Genomic DNA, 10,668 nt, shown 5'->3' on the forward strand with positions numbered 1-10,668 from the left:
TGTTGCCTTTTTGTTTTTTGACAAAATCGTGAATTATTGTGTAGGTTGGGATATGATCACTCCCGCGCGTTTTTACACCTGTGAACCAGACAACAGATTATGCCAAGCTCGATGACACGAATGTCAAGTGAAGGCAACTGCTGCCACTTGTCCCATGTAGATATGTGGAACTTCCATCATTCAGGATCAATGAGTTATGGACGTCAGCTATATCAGCACGGCATCTCCCGCGAGGAGTCGTTCGAACACTACCCCATAGATGGTAATGAGCATTAAAATCGCCAGTTATAATGTGGGGTGGGGGTACCGTATTTAGAATGCTTTCTAGACGTTGTCTCTCAAATTTTGATTTGGGCGGTTAATACGTTGCAGCTATTGTGAACGAGAGCTTATCGTCAGAGATTGTAGCACACGCGTACTCGCTGTCCTCATGAGGTGGAACGACATGTGGCGTGAACGTGAGGTCCTGACGGATGAATAGCGTAACTCGGCTTTCCCCAGCAGTACGCGATGAATCAATTTTTTTCGTAATCTGACAGTCGTAGATTCTGGGATAACTTTGCTTCACACATCACTATGATGGGATATTTATACTTGAGTGCCAACTGACGGAAGTCTGATAGTCGTAATCTTAACCCCCTTGCATTCCATTGAAACACTGTTGCTGCCTTATATATATTTTCCATTACGTGGGACCTTGTTTTCTATTGGTTTAAAGCCAATTTTACGATATTAGATGTTCCGAAGCAAGAAAAGCCTTGACTTCATGGAACGTGTTGGCATCTGGTGATGTTTAGAGGATGACTTTAATGGCTACAAAAAACATAGGGATCAGTAGTTTGGTCATATCACCTTGTTGATGCGAATCAAGCCGTGGAAGATGTGAAGCCTGAGGAGTTTAGCTTTTAGATGGTTGAATATTGCCCGATGTACGTCATGCTGTCGAGCTTGGTGCTGGTAGAGACGGTTTTTGTTTTGGTTCTTTGGGGGTGTTATCTCGAGTCTCGGCACCACGACAGAACAGCACACGTCAAAACAGCACGCGACAAAACAGCACGGTCAAAACAGCACGCTTTAAAACAGCACAGCGTCAAAACAGCACGCGTTAAAATAGCACGTGACAAAGCAGCACAGCGTCAAAATAGCGCAACAACAGAAGAGCACGTGCCAAAACAGCACGGCGTTGCTGTTTAGGCACGTGTTAACTATCCCTCACGGGTCCAATGTCTTATCTGTCAAAAACCCATTCAAATTTTACTAACTTTGTGTAGCTTTTAGGAAAAAGGTAGATCCAATTGTGAGCCTCAATTTATATCATAAATCATTTCCGTCCATTGGACGTGATTGTTTTTATTTATTTATTTAAAATATTTTGCCCTCAGGCGCTACATTTTACCAGGTTAGCTTTGTTCACTTAAAAATAAACTGAACTGACATGTGAACTAAAACTAAATGCACAAACTTGAACTAAAAAAAAAAAAACATTATGATAATCTGGAACTTTTGTTTTGAGTTTTCTGAAATAGTGTATCACGATTGCTGTCCATGAGATCGTTCGCCTTAGAGTCAAGCCAAATCGGCCGCAAAGGCTGAGTTTGATTTATTTAGCTCATTGAAGCACTAGCGCGTTTTCTTTTCTGTTCTTCCTGTGTACGTGTACACTTGTGGGCTCTAAATGTCCAAATATAACACGGGCTGTTTCTGCATGTGTTATGCAGTCAGTTTCGTGCACATATTGCAGACGGCATTGCGGTTTGGAGTGTTTGCGTATGGACACTAACAACAAAGCATTCCGCTTAATTTATCTTTCTTTTTTTTTTTTTGCTTCACCTTATATCGACTGAAAACAACAGATGTGCCGGCTAAAGGACATTTACAAGCTACAAACCCACAAAAACAAGTACTTTCACAGGTGCGCGAAAAAAAGACGGCCTACGGTATTTAAATCCATGGAATATGTACATGCAGTTCCCGAGAAAAAAGAAAAAAAAACATTGTTTTTCGGCTTGGGAATAGAACGTGGAAGTTTGAAAACATGACGTTACCTGGATCAAAAGATACTTGAGAAAAATGAAATTTCTTTGTGAGCTGACGTAAACCTATGGCCCAATATCGCGTCCAAACAAGAACCGACATTGTCGACCCTAGTGAGATTTCTATCAACGAAATGCATCGGACAACAAGAAAGTTAATATTGTTTTCTTTCTGGCGACACGTTTTTCTCTCTGAAATACATGCCGCCCACAATGTCATTTCTCGTTTTGACGATGTTAGGCTTAAGGGGGCCCATAAAAAGATTTCGTATTTTTCACTACTCCTTTGATCCAGGTAAAGTCATGTTCTAAAACCTTGGCGTTTCATCCCGACCCCTAGAGTAACATTCTCGCGGAGTTCGAGCTTTCTGCGATGCATATAGTTTAGTTACCGGTGCCGAAGAGCACGGTTCTGTTTCCACGGGAACCGCCGGTACATTCAAACAGCGATTCTTCTGAAGGGGGCCCATAAAAAGATTTCGTATTTTTCACTACTCCTTTGATCCAGGTAAAGTCATGTTCTAAAACCTTGGCGTTTCATCCCGACCCCTAGAGTAACATTCTCGCGGAGTTCGAGCTTTCTGCGATGCATATAGTTTAGTTACCGGTGCCGAAGAGCACGGTTCTGTTTCCTCGGGAACCGCCGGTACATTCAAACAGCGATTCTTATGAGAAAGAAACGCCAAACCTCGTAGTCTTTAACCTAGACGACCGTCTTGGTCTAATTCGTATAGACCTTTTCATCCTCCTCCGCATGGGCGCTGCCATCTTGGAATCACGTGACGCGGCAGCCATTAGGTTGCTTCAACTTGCTCCTCCGCTCTCCCCTCCGCACCTTGGCGGATGCGTTGTATCCGTGTTTTTCGTTGCGTTTCACCGCGCTTTCTGGCCTTGCTTCGGAAACTGTAGTCCGATATGTCTACTCGACGACTAAAGCATCACGAGAATTTAAAGGTTCTTATGTTAACTGTGGTTTGTTTAGTGATAGTAACGGAACATTCCCAGTAAGAAGCGCGTATATTTATATCGCGCATTTAGGATCGGAAGGCGTCAAGAATAGTCAGCGCAAAGAGACTATCGTTATTTCCTGAAAGTATCGTTCTTTGTATTCATAATATATCGAAAACAGTTGTTTTTGATTATGTAAGGAAACTCGCAGAGGAGATGGACAACGAATGTTTAACTTGTATTTTATCTGACGCTAGAAGTAATGGTACGTCAACATCAGGCGAATTGTTTGTTCATAATATCACACCTGCATGTTGATGAGGTTCTCAATCTTTTTTTGCGACATGAATATTCGGTTGGTTGGTTTACTTATGAAGTTTAAGAAATTGTATACCGCGCTCGCTTCCATTTCGACAGTCATTTAAGTGATTTATTGATTATATTTAGATTAGGGTGCCTCAAAGCGCACATGAAGGCACCCTAATTTAGATAACCCGTGTCATCCACTCAATTTATTTTAACACAAAAGTTGGGACTTCCCGCGTAAGAAACGGCCACAGACACTTAACGGTAGCGAGTTTTAGAATAGCGTGCACAAAGAAATAACGCCGTTTCTATTTGCAAATCCAAAACGCGGTTCGGGTTCGGCGCATGCTCAATAACGACGACGTTTTTTGTTTTTTTTTCTTTTGCGTACGCGTTTTTAGTTTTTGTGCGTATCTAAAATCCGCAATATTTTACGCAAAAAAAAGAGCCGTTTGCATAACAATTTTTTTAGTCCAGGATTGTCGATGGTGCATAGAGGTTTACTTTTGGTGGCTGGCGACGCCTAAATTTAGAGAGCGAATCTGTTCAAAAAAATTAATATTTGTTCACACAGGTTCGTAAAGTGGTGCCTAGCGCTAGAATTCAGCCAAACTATCCGAGGCATTTCTCTTCCTGAGCCATTTAATTTTATTTGGCCACTTTAACGGAAGACAATTACCAGATTTAATTTGACGGGCCTGTCACTTATATCTTGAATAAGCAAATGTTCATATAAAAATAATTTATTTTCTAGGGCCAATATCGCGAAATGCTGCTTATGAGTACTTTAGCAGGGTTGACAATTTAAGAAACTTCCTACTCAGCATGTCAAAGCATGCTCGAGTACTGAATTTAAAAAAAAAAAATAGGCCGAGACGATACTACTCCTTTATACCATTTATCTGCGTCATTACACGAAAGGTTTTATTCTGCGAAGTTCACTCAAGGTTGGGTGCCCACGAAACCGAACAGTGAGTAGTAAACTCGCGAGTTCATCTGTTCTGGCCGATTCAGCACATTGCTGATCAAGCTGTCGATATGTTTATTTACATTCACATGTTAGTCTCTTCATTATATTGTTTTTCTGGAAACTGGTGTCATCGGGTACGGCTGTATACGATGGTAATTTCCCCTGTACACCAGTCAGGCGTTTCGCAACCGACCATAATCAGCTACATCAAAGGAGTGGGTAAACAAAAAGCCCACAATTTAGGCTAAGATACATCTCGTAGTCTTCAAGGTGACTCAATACCATTGTTTCATTTGTAGTGTGCTACAAGGAAACTAATCGAATGACAAAATTAAGCAAAAACAACGTAAAACAGCAACACAGCCGCATTCACGTTAAAACCGAAACCAACCAAAGTGAAGCAACCTGATGGCGCCGAGTGTGTCAGCGCCCTCTATCCACCGGTGAGGCAACTAATAAAATGAAAACGTCTATAAGTGACCAAGGTTCGTTTACGATGAACTGCTTTGCGGATTCGCTTACTTTTACGGCGTGGCCAAAACGTGGCTCTGACGTCATTCGGCTGCGGTGGCGCTGCTGTCGGCACGGCGCATGCGCAGAAGAATCACTTCACGCGAAGGGGGTTTCTGCGCACGGGCATTGCCCACACCTACTGTGGGCTAACGCTGCCCTATTTGTAAGCAGCGTGTTTGCGTATACATATTCCTAATGTCACCCCCACTAGGCTTGTAAGCGTCCAAGAAGCTATTGTCTGCTGGTCCCTCAACAGAAAGTTTTAGTAGATTCGATGACCCTGATAACGACGCCCAATACCCTGCCGACGCCTTTGCGCGTAGTACATCGTATCGTTGTCGGGCACCGTTATCGGAGGTATCGGAACGATCTACTTAAACTCTCTAGCGGGGGCCACCTACTCTTGAAGGTCATTATTACTAAGAATATTGCGAGCGTTTGTCGAAACTGATGCTCGACTGGTTCGACACCTTCGATTTTTTTCAAATTTTGACAGAGTTCGACTCTTGAACAATGATGCCCTACTTTCATACGGGAAATGTTAGATATCCCGGTTAAAAATAACGCACTATTTTAGTTCGCTTTATATTTTACACGTAATTACGAGAACCATGCCAAATTTCCCTTATTTTGCTTAACTTACCAAAGGGAAGTTTAACTTTTGTCGAACTTCTGTCGAACTTCAGTCGAGCTTTGCGTGCAAACTTCGAAGCTTTCAACTTGACTCTCGACAGTTTCCCGACGTCCCTAATTATCGTTCATATAATCTCGAGTTCCACGACCATTTAGGAGTAGGGGTATCGACTTGCTTTGGCTATAACTTGCCTGTGGCTCGAATAACAGCATACCGCCTCAGGGTCACGGATCAGAGGCCATATAAAAGACGCGGAGTTTTGTAAACAATATTCAGGATGATGTAATTTCCCATTCAAGATTGTTTGCCGATTATGGTGTTGCTTACAAATGTAAAAAAAGACGAGAAGGGTTCCAGGCAGCTGCAGACTGATCTAGACCGAGTAAAACAGTGGTACAGTGAGTAGCATATGCCGCTTAACGTAAGTAAGATTAATAATGTAAGTTTTACACGTAAAAAACAAAGAAAAATACTTTAGGTTTTGTATTATTTGAACAAGATAGTGTCACATGAGGCGTCAATAAAATATTTTGCTATTATTTTATTCTTTGACTACGCGTTGACAATGTCGTTATGAGCGCGGCTCGAGTACTTGGGTTCGCTCAACGTAACCTGAAAAATGAACCACGGGAAATGAAGGGGCTCGCGTACCTTGCCTACGTACGGCTTATTCTAGAAATTGCCTGCACTGTGTGGGGCCCTTATCAAGAAAATCACACTGAGGGTATGAAAAGAATATACAGAATCGTGGCGCTCGCTTTGTTGTGGGTCAGTGCAATAAATTTTAAAGTGTTACTAATATGAAAAAAACAAATTGCTAGGCTGGTGTCCATTGGAGGGATAGGGCAACGATTTTAATGTTTAAAGCATTTGTAGTTTGTATATCTTATATTGTTCACCTAGAAGGAAAGAGTTACAAAAACGCGGTACCTCGCCCCGAAAAGGTGCTATTCAAAAACGAATTTTTTGCCGATCCGCAGCCGCGTGTGGCGGTTACGAGAACTACAATGACACGTCTCTGGGGGACACGCTCAAGTCAACAAAACCTGTCCGCTTCCGTTGCTACACTCACCGTCAGCCCCATGGCGAACCGTGTTTTGTGTCGATCGCTCGACGCGACCTTCGACGTAGCTAATCCTTGAAAAGTCGAGAATCGCGGAGGGTGAGGCAGGAGTCGTTGAAGAGAGAACCCAACGGGAAACCAGGAGGTCCCTCAAAGTACGTCACTCGAAAGACCACGTGAGAGTTGTGAGTCACTTTGACCTTTGATTTGTTTTATTTTATTTTTAAGAACTAGCACGGGCACAAGAAATTACGGTGTTGTGTTCTTCGTTTTGTATGTGGCACAGTTTAAATCCCCCAGTGATTTGGCCAAAATCCAAACGTCGTTGTCCCGCACCCTTTAAGCTTGCAATTTCGTATATAGTATGCATCATGAAGCCAGTGGTATTGACAGCTAATCTTACTTTTTAGCACCAACCACTTTTCTCATCGCAAACACCACCATATGCACACAATTTGTGAGTACGCACCAAGACAAAGCTCAGTCGATTTTTGTTTTGTTAAAACAGTCAAGAACTGGAATGCGCTTCATGAAGTTACGGTTTGCGCCGAAAATGATGACAAGCTATTTTTCTTGTTGTCCGCTCCCTGCGACAAAGGCGTACAGGCGCTTCAGGAGCTAAAAAAGACTAAAAAAAGAGTGAGCTGTAGGCATGATGACAAAGTTATCTGCGGATACGTCACAAGCGTATTTACTTCATTCATATGTACCCTTGTCTAACCAACATGACAGAAACGTCGTACAAGGACAGTCCCTGCAGACTGTCTTTTGTATGCTGTGTTTCGAGTGTATAAAAGTGCTTAAAGTGGTCTCCACATAAGGGAGAAATTCGTGGAGGGATGTGCGTTTACACCATAGGCGCGTCCACATCCCTCGTTACAAATAAGGCCGATAAAAGACTGCGGTCCGCTCGTCACAATCCAGCGCTCTTTACACATTCGGAAGCGAGTCTTTTGTCACGCAGCTTTATTATCTCCGTCGAGTGGAACTCGCGTCGACACCTTTTCATGTGCAAGATGAACCGCGAGGTCACAGTAGCGGATATTTATAATCACTTTTGCGAGTGCCCGAAGGGAGGTATGAGCTGCAAATAAGGAAATCTTTTAGAACTTTATTTTATCGGGGTATGACCTCCCAGGTTGGGGTTCGAATTCCGGCCGTGGGCCGCCGTCGTCTGGCTTTTGGATGCACGTCAAAAGATCCCCAGGTGGTCCAAATTATTCCTTAGTCCTCCGCTGGGGCGTGCCAGATGCCCGTCGTTGCTTTGACACGTAAAATCTCCAAGTTTGGCTTAACTTTGGATATAACCTCACATAACATATTTCCCATTAGTGATGATGCTTCCGGGCTGAGATGAATATATTATAGAATATTTGCGGAAGAATATTTGTTTAGCGCTGCAATTTGGTGTTTCTCAGGTTCGGAGGAGAGCAAAACAAATAATTTGGCTCGATCGGTTTATTTGATTTGTTTTTATGGCCCGTAGAGTAAACTGTACACTGGGTTTAGGTGACAAAAATTTAACTGAAGACAGCATTTTTGCGCTCAGCTTTGTTAAAAAAAAGACTTGCAATTTCCGGGTAGGATGAAAGCAGACTTGGACGTAGTTCAACTATTCTACTCAAACTACTGTAGTTTAACTACTTTTCCAAATAACTTGGTAACTTTCAATTACAACGTTATTTGGGTAATTATTAGTTTACTTTAACTACGTTTTTCAGGTAGCTTCTACTCAAATTACTAACTACTTTCGAAATCTAGTGCTAATGTTGCTCATCACGAAATTTTGAGCGCAGAAATAAATAAGACGCCGGCAAATGAAGTGGGATTCTCGAAAAAGGGGCCCCCTCACATCCCGTTCCCACGCACTTATTACTCGGCAGCCGTAGAAACTGCATCACAGGCTCCTTGGGCCAAGGTAGATCGTGGCCGCGAGCAGCCAAAACATAACACCGGCGTGCACGAACGCAGGAAGTTAGCAAGACTTGGTCGCGTATTGGCCTAATCCGGTAATTCGCGCAGGCGCCGCGCCTCCAGCTGCAACCGTGAAAAACGGGCACACTCCGAGGGTTGTTGTGGTTTTCATGTTGTCTGCCTTCAGTGAGTTCTGACTCGATCGGTTTTGGGGTTCCACAGGAGGCGCCACTGGGATGACCTCGCAGCTGGGCACCTGTTCGCATGGTCGCCTCGTCTTCAGCGCAAACTCCCCTGCGAAGCCAGACTCCCGCGCGCGCAAACGCCGACACGGATAATCCGTTCATGGGAGCACGTTCCCGCTTCCACACCTTTCCAAAAAACGCTCCTAGGCCGCCGCCATGTTGCTGATGCTGATGCGGCTGGTGCGACTCTCGCGCCCTCTATCAGCTAGAAATTTCCTGCCACTCTCTGGGACTGTGAAGACCCGTTCAGCGCGGTTCTCTACCTGCGTTTTTGCGGTTTTGCATTCGACTTTTTCTCGCACCTCTTGAAAGTTTCCACTTAATTTTTTTTATGCGTGCTCCGTACTCTTTTTGTGTTATCTTCCATTGTGAGAAATAAGGCTGGTAAGTGCCTGCCATTCAAGCTTTTCTGCTCGACATTCACGGGAAACGAGGGAGGTGAAGGACGTTGAACGACCCTCGACGCGATTTTGCGAACATTGTTCTCCCCCCTCTCAGAGATAATCAGCGTAGAATCCTCAGTCATCTCCAAAAATAGTTGTCCGAGTTGGGGTAGGGTGCCTTCATGTCCCGCCGAACATGAAGGCACTCTAGGTTGGGGTGAGAAACGGGTCAGACCCGGTCAGTAGCGTTTGCTTCTTTGCCTTGGTGCGGTTGTAAAAAAAGGAAGCTCTCCCCAATACGTGCCCCAAAACGAAGTCATCTCGGATTCCGTCCGATCGTCAAGATGTGACTGTCGTCGACTGTGACTGTGTTATTTGAGATCGTCCTCAAATAAATTCTTTTCGGATAACGCTGCATCGTGTGGTACGTATGATATATTGTTCGAATGTTAACACTTCCTCAATTGTATGTCCGTGTCCTGGCCATCGGTAAACACGTTATTTGTGAGCGTGAAAAATGCATGCCTTTCGGCCTTCTTCTGTTGCAATTTATTTTTGTCAGCAAAGCGCTTTGTCGCTTCACATGCGGCGAATCCCGCGGCGTCGTCAAAACTGATCGTAAGAAAAAAACAAATAACTAGAACTATACATTCCAGTCGCACTCGTTCTGTCTCGCGCGTACCCAACAAAAACAGTTTACAGTTTTTTTGTTTGTTTTTTTAGTGTGGCACAATGCTTTCTCAATGGCCCTCGGGAAAATACATGTACAATGAAACACAAAATATTGCGGGAAAAAACGAGAATTTAGCAGCCAGCACCGTTTGAAACTGCGCCTACGCAGGCTGCGCCTATTGAAATCACAGTCCACTCGGTTAGGGTTAGGAGGGACGCCGGTGAGAGTCTAGCCTCAGACTCAGTGACTGGGCTCGAAAACGGTTTGTGGCCCCTGGGGTCGAGTGTTTTTTGGAAAGGTGTAACTAAAACAATATAAACTTTCATTGCATTTTTTTTTGTAAAATATTATTTTGCTTTCTTTTCTTTTTTTTCATCTGGCCTTCTGATGACACCCCGATGTACTTGGCGCCCCTCTTAAGGGTGGGGGCCCAACATCGGGTTCTTTTGAGGTGGAGGAGCTTCATTCACTGGTCTCTCGTACAGCTGTACTGTTAAGAGCCGTGTAATTTTGATTACGCCGTCTGACAAGTCCTCGATATCAGACGACTCAACTAGTAAATTCATAATTTCATCATGAGTTAGATAATGAACATGAAAAGTTGTGCTTTATCCTCAAACAGCTTGTTCACTGAGTGAGGAAAATGCAATTTGCTTATTTTCACAAAATATCGCACAAAACTAATGAAGAGAGGTCTGGAGTACAGCCAGCTGTGCATCAGCACATTTTTAAAGGTTTCTCTCGGATTAAAGATTTCAAAGGTGTGTCGACAGCGGGCCAGATATCTTGTTTAAGTCTGCGCAGCATGGATTAGAATATCAAACAAAATAGAAGTAGTGATAAAAAATTACTGAAAACCCGAGCACGGCGAAGCTCCCGCTGCATCGATTTCCCGCCATTCTTGTTTTTCTCGAAACGGCAGACAGCTTGCGCCATCTCATGGATGGAGCGGAGAGCTCAACTGTAAAGCTGGATGTACACGCGGT

This window comes from Ixodes scapularis, unplaced genomic scaffold (assembly GCF_016920785.2).
Source record: "Ixodes scapularis isolate PalLabHiFi unplaced genomic scaffold, ASM1692078v2 PGA_scaffold8__174_contigs__length_109621045, whole genome shotgun sequence".
Lineage (NCBI taxonomy): Eukaryota > Metazoa > Arthropoda > Arachnida > Ixodida > Ixodidae > Ixodes > Ixodes scapularis.